At 46.0% G+C, this 17,989-nt stretch overlaps 1 protein-coding gene across 1 annotated transcript in view; it reads right to left on the reverse strand.

The window, feature by feature from the left end:
* TMEM40 (transmembrane protein 40) overlaps positions 1-1,904 on the reverse strand; it is a 61,988-nt gene extending 60,084 nt beyond the window's left edge. The window contains exon 1 of the mRNA XM_077452081.1: positions 1,786-1,904. The gene's annotated coding sequence lies outside the window, so the exon portion shown is untranslated. The remainder of the gene's footprint in view (positions 1-1,785) is intronic.
* Positions 1,905-17,989: the final 16,085 nt, after the last annotated feature.

Raw genomic sequence — 17,989 nt, forward strand, 5'->3', positions numbered from 1 at the left:
ACTCTATCTCCCCTATTGACTGGCAAAAATGTTTTATCCTGACTCCTGACACACAAGCTATGCCTAGCCACTAAGACCCAAGAAAAGGGATTTAAACTGGTAACAAGATGGTACAGATGCCCTTCGACTATACACCATTTCAACTCGGCAGTATCAGATACCTGTTGGCGGCGTCTTGGCTCCCAGGGTACCATGCTCCCATCTGGTGGGAATGCCCTCCTTTACAGGGATTTTGGCAACAGATCTTCAAACTATACTGAAAACTGATGGCAACTTCCATTCAACCTTCGCCTGAAGTGGCTGTCTTATCTATACTTCCTGGCAAATTCAAATCCATAAAAAAAGATGTATTGCAACATTTTTTGGCAGCTGCCAGAGTAGTGATTTCCCGTCACTGGAGATCGACAACCATGCCTTCCCTGGGGGATTGGGCTACTGAAGTGGACTGCATATGGGACCTTGAACGTCTGTTGGCTGAGGAATATGGTAAGGACAAACAGTTTCTCTCACTTGGACTTCATAGTCCAAGTTTATCTCCTGGGCTGAGAGTGGCCTAGACAATGCTGCCTTGGGATTATGATAGAGTGCTTATTGTCCCCTATCTTTCTGCCCCCTCTTTTCTGCCCCTATTCCTTTTCCTCTATGCCTAAATACATCCTTAGGAATCTATTGAGCAAATCTACCATGACTTTGACTTATCCATTGTTACTGATTCAGTGTTACCCCTACGAAATATTTTTCATACAGACATGTTTTTCATATAACCTTTCCAAATGCACTACGTACTGGACACATATGATCCCCTATTTTGAAATTATGGTGATTTATATGTAACCTGGACATGCATTTGTTTTCCGACGCAAATTATACTTATTGTTGGTGTGCCTTACCAATGTTTGTAATGTTTAAATTTTTTCTGTCTCGTGTTTTCTTTATGAATAAAATAAGAATGAATTAAAATTTACAGCTTATTTGAGGGGCAACCTTTTATGTATTTTTTTTTCTGGTGACTTCGTCACCACCACAGAATGATGTATCCCTATCTTACTTCCGCAGCCCCTTGGTAAACCCTTGTCAAGTTCATAGAATGGCCAGAGGGCATAGCTGCTGCAACATTAATTGCAAGGCTTCCTGAACCCGGAAGAGACAACTGGCTGAAGAAGATCAAGATGGGGGTACAGGACACAGGTACAAAGACCTGAACAGCAGATCGCTGCAGGACAACACTGTAACCGCAGGACAAGTCATGGTGGATGGTGGGCAATGTATGGGGGTAGTTAGGTTCCTGTTTAATATACAAGCAATATAAACAAAGATTTAAGCCTACATTTCTAGATTCAAGTAATAGCATCTTTTAGTTTAACGAATACTGAGTTTCCCATTGTATCTCATAACATGATACACAGATACATGATTTTTTTTTATATTAATCTCTTACAGTATTTTACAAAATTTAAAACAACCAGTAACTATTGCTTATTTATACCATGCTATGCCCTAATATCTATAAGGAACACAGAATATTTATAGGCAAGCCTGAACTTCATAAATGTGGAAAGTGCTGAAGATCTCAAGCATCGCCCCATTACAATCTAAAAACTATAGAAAACTTTCAATGGCTTACAATACCCAGGAAATGTTGTAACTTGTCCTTCACAATTAGACATTTGGCACATTCTAAAGCTATCTCAGCAGAGTAAAATGTAATTAACTCTATCCGTAAAAACATAGCATAATAATAAAGTAGGAAGAATGTGGATGTATAGAAAGGCTTGTCGCACTTACCTGTACAGAGCTGCTTTGTATTAATGGAATTGTCCCTGTAGACTGATGTCAGATGACAGCCTCGTCCTTCAGCATTTTCCGCCTCTTTTACTCAGCATTCATTTTCTATTCATGATGTCATAGCTGTGTGTGCTGATCTGCACTCTACGATGTTACAAAGCTTCTATTCCTAACCACACATCCAAGAGTTAAAAACAAAACATGACTAAATTCTTATTATATAAGTGTGTAGCTCACAGGTGGTTATTTGTTGGATTTGAATACTTCGAAATTTCGGCTTTTAACAACAAAGTAAGTAGGATAAAGAAGTTTCACTTTCCAAAGTATTAAGAATCCTCAAAGAGGGAGAATTTTTACTTACACATGATTAAATGATTGAAAAAAACATTTATGCTTTTTGTCTCTAGTAACTATATATATATATGGGCTCCTAAGTGATGTGGCCCACCTGTCACCCTGCCCAGCCTGGTGTTCCTCATTCACTCTCAGGCAGAAAACAGTCCATATGCTTGTTTTTTTTTGTTTTTATTGAGGGAATATGACTTTGATTGGTATAGGAATATCTGGGATGCCCAGTGGAATTTTGGAACAAACAATTAATAGATTATATAGCAATCGATTGGGGGATTGTATAGCAATCATTATAGTATTAATTGCTATAAAGTCTGCGTACAAAAGTCCATGCATGCTCAGAATCAAGTACGAGATTGTGGGCGCCTTTGTCTTGCAAAACTAGCATTTGTAATGATAGCACATTCGTTACGCTGCAAATTTGGAAATCTTTCAATACAGCGCATTCTCTTCTTCTTTATAATGCTAGAATAATGAAGCTGCTTTTTCTGACAAACTAAATTTTTAGTATTTCTCGCGATCTTGTAAATAATCTTTGTTTTTGTTTTGTTTGTTTTTTGATCAAGAGCTCCAGAAAAATCTTTTTTTTTTTTTAGTGATCTCCTTTTTTTTTTTTTATTTCTCCAGATCTCCAGAATAATCTTTTTTTTTATAGTGGTCTCCATAATATTTTGTTTTTGTTTTGTGTGTCAAGTTACCACAACACCATTATTATATTGTATTTTTACCAAATAGGTAAAAATAAAAAAAATCTTGGTTGGTGTTGGTGTCCCTTGTTAATTTGAAATTGTATTTTTGAAATGTACTTGCCTAGTCACAAACAAACTGTCCTTTTTGAAGTAAAATAAATAGCCAAGTATAGACAAAATTTAAAGTTTATTAGGGGTCCTAAAAAAATAAATAGGAAGGCAGCACTGGAGAAACAGTTGGAATTGGTGAAGCCTTTGTACTCCAGGGCAGACATCAATTATTTGACAAGCCAAATTGGTAACCTGAGGAGTCCATTTAATAGGGAGCACAATACAGTCCATGACTCCGAGAGATCGGGAGCAGCAGCAGATGACATATATGTCCTGAGGCTGTGTTCTTAAATAGCCTGCGTCTTTTGCCAGACCACACCAAACCCAGGCCATTACTCTCAACACTTCCTTCCACACTTCCTTCCAGGCTTCTCTGGTGGGTTGGGTGGCTGTGGTGGTGGTGGTGTTGCTGGAGGTGGTGGTGGTGTTGCTGGAGGTGGTGGAGGAGTATGGTCTAACTCACACACATGACTTTTATTTGTGAGTTGGCCCCTCGTCCCCTTGTTTAGGGCCTCAAGTATTACCTCCTCGCAGATTAAACGTTGGCCCTCCTCCATTCTTTGCAGTTTACTGACTGTCACACAGCCATAGGACTCGGGCCACCAGGAGTTGTTGTGAGGACCGCAGTAGCCTGCCAAAGTAGTCACTGACTCCTCCAGGTTCCTCACCTTCCTTGTCCTTTTTGTTTGAAGGTGGAGGGGAGGAACCTAGGATTCAGTCAGGCTGCTTTCCACGGCCACCTCCTGGCTGAGACTTTCCATGGCCTCCTCCTGGCTGAGACTTTCCTGTGCATGAAAATGGGATATAGTTTTAGTTTTTGGTCATCAATAATACACAATTTTGAGCTCATGATTGTTGCAAATTGAATGTTAACAAATAGAAAAGACTATCCTTCTGACCCCAGCATTTATCATTCTTGTCCCAATAATTTTTGGCTACTACTGTCTATTGATATGTAAACCACTTTGTTAAATCTGAAATTAGTGATCAATAATAACATCTAGTTAACATCATACATTTTTTGTCAAGAAATATGTTGAACAATGCTATACCTGACTCAAGCTGGGCTCCTGCACATTTTTTTTCCTGGGTGGAAGCCCCAGGTTGGACTTCTGAAGCTTCATCTGATGTGGAAAGAAGTGTAGATAGTGATGGCCTGGGTTCCGTCTGGTCTGACAAAAAAGGCAGTGTGTCGTAGTACCAGAGCCTGGGTACATAAACGTCATCTGCTGCTGCTCTTGGACCCTTTTGGGTTCCCTATTATATGTGCTCCTCAGGCCACCAATTTTGGCCTTCAAATAGTTAATGTTTGGGATACACAGGCTTCACCAATTCCAACTGTTGCTCCAGTGCTCCCTTCCTCTTTCGCTAGTTGGAGTAGTCAGTGTTTTTGACTGCCAGACTGCCAGAGACATGGCAGCTCCCTGTATTTGTCTATTAAGTTTGGCAGTAAGTCCGGGTCAGTAAATGTATCCATTTTCTCTGCAAGACACAACCCAAGATAAACCCTAATGTCAGGCTAAACACTCCTAATCTTGTCCGAATATAGGCCTCAATCTATAAGCAGTAGTATAGGCCACTAATCACTGATGCCCCAAGTTAAAATTGTATCTTTGCTTGCACGATCGGCACTTACACTACTCTGTTCTCCGCTCACAGATTGTACGTACAACGCACGCATGTTATGCTTTATAACACTGCGCATGCGTGAAACTCGCTGACCTTCTTTCTAGTGTATTCTCCGCCCCTTCTTTCGGCGCAGTGAGAGAGGTCATAGCAGAAACAGAGCAGGTGCATGCAGAGAGCAGCAATGAGGAGGAAAGCCCGGGGCAAGAAACGTCCCGATCCAGGTGGAGATATAAGTCCCCAAATATGTCCTTTGTAGAGATGGTGGACATCTTGAAGAGGGCCAACTATGATGGGAAGCGGGACCATACCCAAATCCAAGTGTGAGAAAGGCCAAGATCATGACTAAAGTTGTGAGAAGTCTGCACAGGAATGTTGGGATATGACGATCCAAGGAGCAATTGAGGAAATGCTGGTCAGAATTGAGGGAGCACGATCAGTACTGAAGGAAACTGCTTCTAAAAAGTAAGTATTTGTCCTGTGTTCCTATTATTATAATTACGTCCGTGCTGCTCCATGTACTTTTCTCTACTGTTGTACAGTTTAAAATGGCAAGTTTGAGGTTCGTGGGCACAGTAATTGTTCGTATTAAACATTGTTCGTTCGACCACTAATACAACGTTTTTGGCAGATGCAGGTTAACTACATTTGTTCATGCCTATTTCAATGAAAAGAAGTTTAGGACATTGTTATCTAGATGTGTTTGTAATATAATGAAATGCAAACTTAATTCAGTGTAAAGAGGACACTCAGCAGCTGTTTACACATCTGGACACAGGAGCACTAGTGTGGGACACCAGAACACCCTTTTTATGGTGTCCCACGCAGGTGCCCCAGTGGATACTAGGGGTCTCTCCATGTGTGAAACTTTAACAAAACAGGTAAGTACTCAGGTTTGGAAAGGGAAAAAAAATCATGTCTTCAGCTTTGCCAAAACCGACAATTTGACGACACTTCCAAGCAATGTTTCTTATTACTATTTCTTGCCTCAAATTTCTGTGTGCTAAGTATACCTTTTTTGTATTCACATAGGGGAGAAAAGAATCGAGACATCTGAGGACACCAGGAACCCCACACCTCCTGAAGATGTATTGGTAGTAATAGATGTATGCCCGCATATTTATAATACATGGTGTCTATTTTTTTTTTCAGTGATGTGGATGGTGTGGAAGTGCACAGATCCTGAATAGCAAAATAATGGTGTGCAATTGCGAATTAGAGAAGGTCAAGGAAAGCATCAATGATGTTGAAAACGACTCACCAACGTCATTGATGTTTTAGCCAAAAGATAACCCAAAAAAAAAGGAAATTTTGTTGTTTTTTTTTTAAAGTTTTTAGCAAAATTTTAAAGTAATTTGAAATGCAAATTTTGAAGATCCACACAGTGGGGGTTATTTACGAACGCCAAATCCACTTTGCACTGCAAAATGCACTTGAAATTGCACTGAAAGTACACTTGAAAGTGCAGTCACTGTAAATCTAAGGGGTAGATCTGAAATGAGTGGAAGCTCTGCTGATTTTATCATCCAATCATGTGCAAGCTAAAATGCTGTTTTTTATTTTCCTTGCATGTCCCCCTCGGATCTACAGTGACTTCACTTCCAAGTGCACTTTCAGTGTATTTTCAAGTGCACGTACAGTACAAAGTAGATTTTCCTTTAGTAAACAACCCCCAGTGTATCAACATGTGCTATCAGCCATTATGGGATATCAATGTACGCGTTTTGTGGGTGCAACCCCTTCCTCTCATCTACTTTAGCTGCGAGGAAGGGGTTGCACCCACAAAACGCGTACATTGATATCCCATGATGCCAGATAGCACATGCTGATCAAAATAGATGTAGGCAAAAGACACACATTTTTGGCATGGGATTATTATGGAAATCCACATTTTTGAGTCCAAATTTGTGTGCATCTTCAAAATTTGGCTTTTACAGGGGTGACATCATCCCATCTGATGAAGGCAAAATCATGTTTTGACATACTAATGTCTCATATTGCCTTCACTTTATAAAAGTTGAACTTTGTAAGTTCCAGGGTTGTAGATGTTCTGGTTTTAAACATGCCTATTTAGCCACGAAAAGGCTATATATTGTCACACATACATGTTGTACACCAAAGATGTTGGTTTGTTAAAAAAAAACCTTTTATAATGCACATGTGAATGTGCTTTGAGTAAAATATTTTATACTCAACAATGTGTGGCTTCTTTTTTCAATGCTCTATACCAGTTTTTTTTTTTAAGTTGGTGTAGTTACAGTGAGGGTTATTTATCCACTTTACACTACAAGTGCACTGCAAGTGCACTTGCAGTGCATTTGTAGTGCAAAGTGGATTCACCTTTAGAAAATAACCCCCACAGTGCTCTAAAATGTGCCCCAATCAGGAAATTTTAGGGACTGAAAACAAGTAATTCATGGAGTTGAAAAGGATGATTATTTTTATCATTAAGGGCCGGTTCACACAGCGAGGCGCGGCGAGGCGTCTCCGACTTGCCTCGCCGCGACCTGCGGGGATCTCAGCGGCGACTTGCAGAGGACTTCTGTATAGAAGTCAATGCAAGTCGCCCCCGAAGTCGCCCAGAAGTAGTACAGGAACCTTTTTTCTGAGTCGGAGCGACTCGAGTCGCTCCTCTCAGAACGGTTCCATAGTACTGAACGGGGGCGACTTGTGGGAGCGACTCGAGCAGTAAATCAAAAGAAATATGAGTTCAGTTTAAAAAAAAATTATTTTCCATAGTTTTTAAACTGTATCTGGCATATCAATTGCCCCCCCACTTGCAAAGTACTCCATATCGCTTTGCAGTACTTTGCGGGTGCTTTGGGGGGGGCAACCGTCACAACTGAGGGCACATAGTTGGCTGCATTTTTGTGTAAAAAGTTGTGCAAAATGCAGCATAAAATAACAATGTGATTTAGTTTATATTCTGCCATATTGATTGCAGTGAGAAATTTGCAGAACCAGCTGGCCATGATGCTAAAGGCATTTTAAACTACTCTTCTGGCTCTGGCCAGCCGGTAATTAAAAACCCTCTGGCCCGGGGTGAAGGTCCTCACAGGGAGTGGCTGCATAAGATGGTCCCCTAGGGAAAATGCTTCAACCGCTACGAATGGGAGTCCTGATGAATGGGATTCCTGCCACATTGTCTTCTGGAGGTGGCAAGCCCAAGCTGCCATTCTGGAGCCATCTGTAAAACTCCGTCTGGGTGATGACTCCAACATCCGCCCATTTTTCTCCACATCCACACACAATAACTCAATAACGCAGATTAGACACAAACATTCTTGGCCAACATAAGTATAACATTTATTGAAATGAGTATTTAAACACAAAAGTATAAGGTCCACTTATGTTTTGGACTGGTAACCATCTCCACTTCATTGAGAGCTGAATGCATAATGTGTGTTACTTTGGCCAGCCCCTCCTTACTTACACTATTGGCAGCCTACTGGACAGGTAAGAAGTGTCATAATACAAAAATAGGAATAGATACTGTACAAATTTAAGCACATTTTTACATTCTGTAATTACCTATCAAGATAATAGGAGAACAGACTTCCGGCCGGATGTGATCGAGGCAGCAGCGTGTCTCCACAGCTCCGCACCTCCGGATCATAATCCGCCCGATTTTGAGCCGCTATCCACCGCCGAATACCGGCATCCGCTGGGGGAAGGTGAGCTGCAGCTGGGGATGCCATCTTCCGCCGCCCGAAAGGGAGCTAGAGCCCGCAGGGACCAGCGCCATTCGCACTCCGCGGGAAGCACGGAGCTAAGCCCCGCCCCCGCCATATTGTCTTCTTCCTCCACCTCACAGCGTGCAGAGCACACAGAGGGGGAGATGGCGCAACCGAGGGAGAAGGAAGGAGCTGAGCCCTTATCAGTTGCAGCATCTGCGGTGGACACTGATGCCATTACCAGACCTATATTAGAAGCCATCAGTGCAAGCAAAGCAGAACTTGTGGGTCGCATAGACCACCTCTCCTCTGAATGTAATTTAATCAGACATGACCTGGACAAGATACGGGGTCGCCTAACCACTGTGGAATCGAGGGTGTCGGAGGTGGAAAACACGTCTCATGGTTATGGGGCTCAGCTGGCGGAGCTCAGGGAGCAGGTCAAAGCATTGCAACATAAGGCTATAGACGCTGAGGATCGTCAAAGGCGCAATAATCTCCGAGTGGTGGGACTGCCGGAGGGCACTGAAGGTGACCAGCCTGCTCACTTTGCAGAACAATTCTTTAAACAACTGCTGTCTATTACTGAAGTGTCGCCTACATACGTGGTGGAACGGGCGCACAGAGTCCCGACGGGCCACCGTCCACCGGGAGCTTTCCCTCGACCGTTCCTGGTCCGGTTTTTAAACTTCCGTGACCGGGATCTGATCCTGACCCGAGCCCGGAAGGTCCCGGAGCTGCGCCATGGTAATGATAAGATAATACTCTTTCCGGATTTCTCTGCAGCCACGCAGCAGAAGAGGAGATCGTTTACCGAGGTGCGCCGCCGACTGCGTGATAAAGAGATAAAGTACAGTATGCTCTATCCCAGCAGGCTACGGGTGCAACATAAGGGGGCTGTTAAGTTCTTCGAACATCCTGAGGAGGCCAGTGACTGGATGGACAAGGAACTGTGAGTGCGTGTTTCTTCGGTTGGTGAGAAGGCTTTTCCTCGGTGATACTATGTCCTGACGCTGTTCCTCTGGAGAACTGGGAGGCGTTTTTTATTGAGGTGCTCACATTCAACATGACCCGTCTGTGCCTACTTTTCCCCCTTTTCTGTTCCTCCTTTTTATTATTGGCGTTCAGTCTCAGACCACTGGGCCTACTTCATTTGTGATTTTTGAACCTGTGGGGGGGAAATGCTGTTGAAGTTTGCTCCTGGGGATATTATCCACACAGTTGCATTTTTGCATTTTTGCATTTTTACACTTTTACATTTTTCATTTTGTTTTTCTTTTTTTGCTATTTTGCAGTCTGGACTGGCCTAGTTTGTCTTCCTTATTTTGCCTTGGGGAAATTCTGGAGGATGTGGGTCCACTTGTTTTGGCTGTGAGAAGGGGGTGGGGGTGGCCCGTGTATCATGCCCCTGCCAAGGGGCTTACTTGGAAGGGTGGTACCTGTTCGTGTGCTGGACCGGAGGCCCATTTTACCCTACTACATGGCTCTTATGTGAGTTGGAGCGTTAAAGTGGAGTTGAAGAGGACTGACTTTAGTACTGCAGGACTACCGATCACTGCGGCATGGCGGTGCCATGACCACAACTGTTTTCTTTGTGGTGTTTATGGGGTTAGGGACAAAGCTAAATACCGGACTGGTTGGGGTTGTTACTGGTATACAGGCAGGGGTGGGTTTTCAGGAAGTCACAGCTCGATTGGGGAAATTTCCTAGCAGGTATCGCTGCAAACTTTATGTATTTTATGTCTGGAATGCACTTATCCTACCTTTAGACAGATGCCTTGATATATGTATGGTCAACATGCTTAATGGCGGATGATGTAAAAATTGTTTCATGGAACGTCCGAGGGCTGGGACATAGGGTTAAGAGGGCTGCTGTGTTTAAATTTCTTAAGCTGTCCAAGCCACACATCATCCTCCTGCAGGAGACCCATCTTGATGGTAGCAGGGTCTTGGCTCTGCGCAAACCTTGGATACAGAGGGCCTTGCACTCAACGTACTCCACCTTTGCTAGAGGTGTTTCGATCTTGATTTCTAGAACTGTTTCTTATAAAATCCATCAAGTTATCTCTGACCCAGGAGGCAGATTTGTGGCTGTGGTTCTGGATATCTTTCACAAGCGAATGGTATTGATTAATGTGTATGTCCCGCCACCTTTTCAGGTCAGGGTGTTGTATGATCTCCTGACCAAGCTCGCACCGTATGCTCACCTTCCTGTGTTGTGGTTGGGGGACTTCAATGCCGTTCTTGATGCGGCCTTGGATACCTCCAACCCGCGCAGGGGGGTTTCGGCTGATCTACTTGGTTGGTGCTCCGTGGCGGAACTGGTGGAGCTGTGGAGGTGGAAGCATCCGCTGGAGAAGGGGTACTCGCATGTGTCGACGACTCATCAGTCGGCGGCGAGAATTGATTTAGCGTTTGGGAACAAGTTGTTGCTGCAATATGTAACTGGGGTGACTTACCAAGCAGGGGGACTGACTGACCATAATCCACTTGAAGTTACCCTGACATTTTCATCGGGGGGGAGGAGAGGGGGTTGGAGGCTCTCCCCAGGCTGGATTCAAAATGACTTGGTCCAGGATCAGGTATCAGGAGAGATGCAAACATATTGGTCTATAAACGCTGAGTCGGCTGATCCCAGTGTGGTATGGGATGCGTTTAAGGTGGTGACACGGGGACACTTTATTTCGGCTATTAAGATGGCCAGGGTGACTGATGGGAAAGAGGTAGATGACTTATTGCAACATGTAAATCAGGAAGCCAGGGCGCATGCGGACTCTCCGTCAGGTGCAACATACGAGGCCCTGTTGGAGGCGAGGCGCACGCTCTCGCTGCATTTCACGAATCAATCACGTGCAGACTCAGTTAAACAGGCCCAGACGGTCTTTGCGGAGGGCGACAAAAATGGGAAACTATTGGCAATGCTGGTGGCTGATCGTGGCTCCCTCACCTGTGTCCCGGTTCTTCGGGAGAAGGGTGGGGGACTGATTAGTGAACCGGGGGCTATCATGCAGGAGTTTGTTCAATTTTATTCCGCATTATACTCCCCCATTCCTTCTTATGACCAGTCAGCATTGCTTTCGTTCTTGGATGATTTACCTATTCCTAGACTTTCCGATGAGGACCGAGACCTTTTGGAGGCCAAAATAACGCTTGCAGAGGTACAGTCAGCGATTTTTGCATTCCCCCCGGGCAAGGCTCCTGGCCCTGATGGGTTCCCAGCAGACTTTTACAAGGCTAATGTGGACCTGGTGGCCCCCCGACTTCATGCGCTTTTGTGTCATTGTCTTGAGCAAGGCTCCCTCCCGGACTCTATGATGGAGGCGTACATGGTCCTCTTGTTGAAGCCGGGAAAGGACCCTTTGGAATGTGCGTCTTACAGACCGATTGCCCTACTTAATATGGACTTAAAAATTCTCACCAAAATACTGGCCAGACGTTTAGCCACGGTGCTTCCCTCGATAGTTAATATTGACCAAACTGGCTTTATGCCGGGTAAGTCCACGGACACTAATTTGCGACGACTTTTTACCCATTTACAGATTAAACAGACTGCACGCGCGTCCAGAGTTGTGGTCTCCATAGACTTTGAAAAGGCCTTCGACTCTGTGGACTGGATGTACATGAACTCGGTGTTGGAGCTCATGGGGTTCGGTCCGCAGTTTCGAAGATGGATAGCAATGTTATATGCCCAACCGAGAGCGGCGATTAAACTGGGTTCGGCCACGTCTGATTTTTTTGCAGTGGGTAGGGGGACGAGACAGGGTTGTCCTCTCTCGCCCTTTCTGTTTTCCCTGGCTCTGGAGCCGCTTGCTGTCGCTTTGCGGTCCTCGAGCAGAATTAGTCCTATTAGAGTGGGGACTATTGACGAGACTCTTGCATTGTACGCAGACGACATGTTACTTTTCCTAAATGACCCGGGGGAATCTTTGACAGCGGCCTTGGGAATTATGGACCGTTTCGCTCAGTTTTCCGGACTAAAGGTAAACTGGGGGAAGTCCTCAATTTTGCCCATTGATGCGGGGGCATGGGCTGGGGCGGACCCCGGGCTGGCATTGCAGTGGGTTGAGTCCCTCAAATACTTGGGTGTGCAGGTTACAGCGAGGGTAGAGGACTATATGGCCCTGAATTTACTGCCCCTGGTACAGCTACTTAAGAAGAAGACGCAGGCGTGGATCAAACTCCCGCTGTCTTTGATGGGACGGATTAGTCTGTTGAAGATTAAGTTTCTCCCAGTGGTGTTGTATTTTCTTCGGCATGCACCGGTTTGGGTCCCGAAGTCCTATTTCCGCAAACTGGACAGTATAATCTCATCGTTTCTTTGGGCTCCTGGAACTCCCAGAGTGGGAATTAAAGTTCTGCAGGAACCCAGAGAGAGGGGAGGCCTGGCTCTACCGGACTGGCACAAGTATTATCTTGCCGGGCAGATGGTATTTGCACGCCGTTGGTTGACGGTTGACGATGGGGATGCGGCCACAGTGTTGGAGGCGGCTCACCTGGGGGCATATGACAGTTTACGCTTCGCCCTGTTTAGGGGTTCCAAATCGGAGCTACCTTTAACGCTGTCCATGAAAGCTACTATCAGAGCATGGGGGGTAGCGGTTAAATTAACGTGTCCCAGTTATAGGGGGGTGTCCCCTTCCACTCCCTTGTGGATGAACCCGACCTTACCACATTTTTATAACCTCCCGGATCCCATGTTATGGGTGGTGGCAGGTATTAAGACTGTGGGGGATATTACCAGAGATGGGGAGCTACAGACCTTTCCCCAATTGCAGACTAGGCACGACCTGCCAAATAGTTACATGTTCCTGTTTCTACAGATTAGACATGCCTTCCAAACGCAGTTTCGGGAGATGAGGGTGGGGTCTGTACCATCAGCTTTGGAGAGGTTGTTGATGGGGGTGGACTTGGTCAAACCTCTTTCGGTGACCTATAGGGAAATGTTTCAGATTACGCCTCAGGCGGTAGCAAAATGTAGGGAGCGGTGGGCAACTGAGGTTCCGGATGCCCAAGTGGAGGACTGGGATGATCTGTGGGTCCAGCCATTTCAACATCTGGTGTCCGCTAGGGACAGACTGATCCAGTTCAAATTTCTGCACAGAAGCTATTATACTCCGGCCCGATTGGGTAAGATTTTTCCTAACATCTCCTCAGAATGCTGGCGGTGCTCTCACTCCCCGGCGGATGCTCACCATATTTTTTGGGACTGTACACTTGTACAGGGTTTTTGGGAAGATATAACTCTGTGCATCTTTGAACTGATTCAAGTACCTATTCCTAAGACTATTAGAGTATGCCTGTTTGGCCTGGTTGATGAGGTGGTGCCCTCACGGGCCATGCGCACAATGCTGAGTATCCTCTTGTTCTATGGTAGAAAGTCCATTCTTTTACACTGGAAGAAAACAAGGGCCCCGACGGTTTCCTTTTGGAAAAATCTAGTAAACACGATGTTGCCTTATTACAAGCGTACCTATGAGGCCAGAGGGTGTATGAAGAAATTTGATAAGGTCTGGCACTCCTGGCTTAATGCTAACACCACTGTGGGTTGATAATGTATAGCATGGGGGCGGTCGGGTTGGGAGAAACGAGAAATCTGAACTGAAGGGAGGTATTTGCAGATGTGTACTGTTGATACTTTAGGCATGTGAGTGGGGATGTTCTGTCGGGTATTCTGTTACTGTATTACCTTATCATAAGTTTCAGGCATTACATCTATAAGAGATGATATAAGGGTGCCGGTCGAGCTGTGACTTTTGGTTGGGGGGGGGGGAGGGGGGTGAGGGGTCTGATTGGGCTAGTTAGTTGTGGCTGTTAGTTAGTTTTGGCCGTTGGCCTCTGGATGTGCCACAGGCACGTCCACTGTTTTGTATGTTTTGCATAAAATTAATAAAAAGAATTTATAAAAAAAAAAAGATAATAGGAGAACAAAACTTTAAACAGTACCATTTGAAAGTATTCAGGCAGGCCCTTGCACTGGTGAATTCATCCGTAAATATGAACACAAAAGAGGTAGGTATGGTGTGTATGGGTTTGGCAAAGTTAGCAGATAGAGTATTGGTATCGATTGACTTAGCGGTTGGGGGGGGTCCCAAATGAGTTTTGGCCCCCCAAAAAAAATCTTGCACTCTGCCTGAATTTAAGGACAAAAATAACACTTGTACACATTTTAGGGGGAATTTAGGGTAAGCACTTCAATGGAGCTGACAAAATACATTGTTAAGTGACTAGGCTAGGTGTGTCTGGGCCCTGGATAGCATGCTGGGGAGGTTAATGAAAGCAAATATGCATGAAGGACAATAAAGGAGCATTAAAAGTTTACAGCATGCATGAGTACAAAGAGGACACTCACAGCATATTAGAATCATGGTAATTAGGGAATGATGAAATAAATACAATACATTAGCAAACATTAAATACATAGAATGTGATGTTAAACGATAAAACTTACCTTAATATAGGACCTGTATGATGGCAAAACAGGTCTCTGGAATAACATACCTCCCAACATTTTGAGATGGAGATGAGATTTTGAGATGAGGGACACCTACTAACAAATGTATGTAAGCATAGGATACGCCCCCTGCCACACCCCTTTAAAGGAGAATTAACCAAACAAAGGTTAATTAAATCCAGAAGGACTTTTTTTTTACCACTACTATTCCTTTAAATTGGCTTTTAAAATGTACAATTGCAGCCATTTAGAAATTGGATGAAAGGTTTAGCACTGGGAAACATTTTTTGAAAGATACAAAGTGAATTTTATATACAACTATATAGTTCAGACCAAAATGAGGGACAAATGAGGTGGAATGAGGGGCAGAGGGACATTACTCCAAATCAGGGACAGTTGGGAGCTATGGAATAATGATTCTCAGAGCCTGGGGCAGATTCCAGTTGTGATGTCCTGGAGACTCTCTGTTGCCAAGTACTGCAAGGTTGCGATAAGCCTCTGCTCGGGAGTGATGGCTTGCCGCATGCAGGTGTCCTGCTTCGTAATATAAGGGGACAGCAAAGCCAACAGACAGTGAAAAACAGGGTCCGTTATCCGGAGATAATTCCTGAAATTATCAGGATTATTTTCCTGGATCTCCCGCAACAAAGACATGTGCGAGAATTGGTCATGCTGGAGCAACCAATTCTTCATCCATTAACTCCTCCTTGCCCTGTTCATGGACTGGACTTGGGTCAAAGCAAGAACTCGAACACTAAGCCCAAGCACAGCATGAACTCTACGACGAGTACGTACCCGCAACATGGCTTGAAAACGGTCGGCTGGTCAGAACGAGCTAACAGAACGCACTGAACATCAGAAAGGACCTGAGAAGAACGATCTGAAAATTAGAAACGAGCAGACAAGAATGCACTGAAAAACAGAACCAAACTATAAATAGAACTCACTGAAAAACAGAAACTAACTGACAACACGCACTGAAGAACAGATATGAACCCACAAGCACAAACTGAAAAGCAGAAACAAACTGAAAGCACGAGGCTGAAAAGCGCGAATCATCTCTCACCAAACTTCTACCAACACGAGATAAACATGAGATTAGCGTGTTGTATGTTACCGCCGTTTCACGTTCAGAATTTTGGGGCAACATTTGTGTGACCGTGTGTATGTAATGCCACGTACACACGGGGCGGACTGTATGGCCTACTTAGTCCGCCGAAACACATTTCAGCGGACAGTCCGCTCGTGTGTGGGCTTCAGCGGACTTTTTCAGCGTGCAGTCCGGCGTACTAAGTATTTCGGATTTTTCGAAATACTGTCCGTCGTACTCGCATTTCGGCGGACAATCCGCCCGTGTGTATGCCGGTCCGCCGTACTTTTGAAATGAGCGGACTTTTCCCGGCAGGAGAAAAGTTCGCTCATTTCGAGCGGGTATCCAGGTAGGCGGGGCCCACGAAGGAGACGTCGCTGGCCCCGCTGCCTGGTATGGACTTAAAGGGGCACCCCAACGCCAAAAAAAATCGGCGTGGGGGTCCCCCCCAATTCCACAACAGACCCTTGTCCGAGCACGCTACCCGGCCGGCCAGGAAAGGGGGGCGAGCGAGCGCCCCCCCCCTCCTGAGCCGTACCAGGCTGCGTGCCCTCAACATGGGGGTGCCTTGGGGAAGGGGGGGCCGCGCGGCCCCCCCACCCCAAAGCACCTTGTCCCCATGTTGATGAGGACAAGGGCCTCTTCCCGACAACCCTGGCCGTTGGTTGTCGGGGTCTGCGGGCGGGGGGCTTATCGGAATCCGGGAGCCCCCTTTAATAAGGGGGCCCCCGGATACCGGCCCCCCACCCTATGTGAATGAGTAGGAGGTACAATGTACCCCAACCCATTCACCTGTAAAATAAAAGTACAAAAAAAACCACAACACACGAGATAAAATACTTTATTGCACAGCTCCGGAGGTCTTCCGTCTTCGGGGGTCTTCTCGCCGGACTCCTCCGCTATCTTCTTGTAGCTCTTTTGCTAGCGGAGGAGTCCGGCTTTCTTCCTCGCCGCTGGCCTCTTCCCCTGACTTCGGGGGTCTTGTCCCCCTCTTCGGTTCTTCTGCCGGGCCACCGCGCCTTCTTATAGCTCTTTTACAGGCGGTGGCCCGGTCTTCTGTCGCCGCCACCGCCGCCGCCTTCCGTTCTTCTTCTACTTCTTCTCCAGGAGATGTTGCCTCGACGATCTCTCCGGCCGGAATGCCAGGGACGCACTGCGCGGCCACTTATATAGGGACAAGGGGCGGTGTCACATGGCTTTATGTCACATGGGTTGGTGTCACATGGTGACCCCGCCTTCTTACGATGTCATAGTCCCCATGTGACATCAACCCATGTGACCAACCCATGTGACATAAAGCCATGTGACACCGCCCCTTGTCCCTATATAAGTGGCCACGCAGTGCGTCCCTGGCATTCCGGCCGGAGAGATCGTCGAGGCAACATCTCCTGGAGAAGAAGAAGAAGAAGAAGAAGAACGGAAGGCGGCAGCGGCGGCGGCGACAGAAGACCGAAGAGGCGGACAAGACCCCCGAAGTCGGGAGAAGAGGCCGGCGGCGAGGAAGAAAGCCGGACTCCTCCGCTAGCAAAAGAGCTACAAGAAGATAGCGGAGGAGTCCGGCGAGAAAATATAATTAATAATTATATAAATAAAGTATTTTATCTCGTGTGTTGTGTTTTTTTTTGTACTTTTATTTTACAGGTGAATGGGTAGGGGTACATTGTACCCCATACTCATTCACATAGGGTGGGGGGCCGGTATCCGGGGGCCCCCTTATTAAAGGGGGCTCCCGGATTCCGATAAGCCCCCCGCCCGCAGACCCTGACAACCAACGGCTAGGGTTGTCGGGAAGAGGCCCTTGTCCTCATCAACATGGGGACAAGGCACCCCCCCATGTTGAGGGCACGCGGCCTGGTACGGTTTAGGAGGGGGGGCGCTCGCTCGCCCCCCTTTCCTGGCCGGCCGGGTAGCGTGCTCGGACAAGGGTCTGTTGTGGACTTGGGGGGACCCCCACGCCGATTTTTTTCGGCGTTGGGGTTCCCCTTTAAGTCCATACCAGGCGGCGGGGTCAGCGACGTCTCCTTCGCGGGCCCCGCCTACCTGGAGACGCGCTCGAAATGAGCGGACTTTCCTCCGCGTGTGTGGGCGAGTCCGTTAATTTCAAAAGTAGGGCGGATAGTATGGCGGACTTAGTACGCCGTATTAGTCCGCTCAAAAAGTGGTGTGTGTGGTCAAGTCCGTTCATTCGAAAGTATGACGGACTGTCCGTCGG

This window comes from Lithobates pipiens, unplaced genomic scaffold, assembly GCF_037356315.1.
Source record: "Lithobates pipiens isolate NorthernLeopardFrog02 unplaced genomic scaffold, aLitPip1_a1.2 Scaffold_23, whole genome shotgun sequence".
In the NCBI taxonomy this organism is placed as follows: domain Eukaryota; kingdom Metazoa; phylum Chordata; class Amphibia; order Anura; family Ranidae; genus Lithobates; species Lithobates pipiens.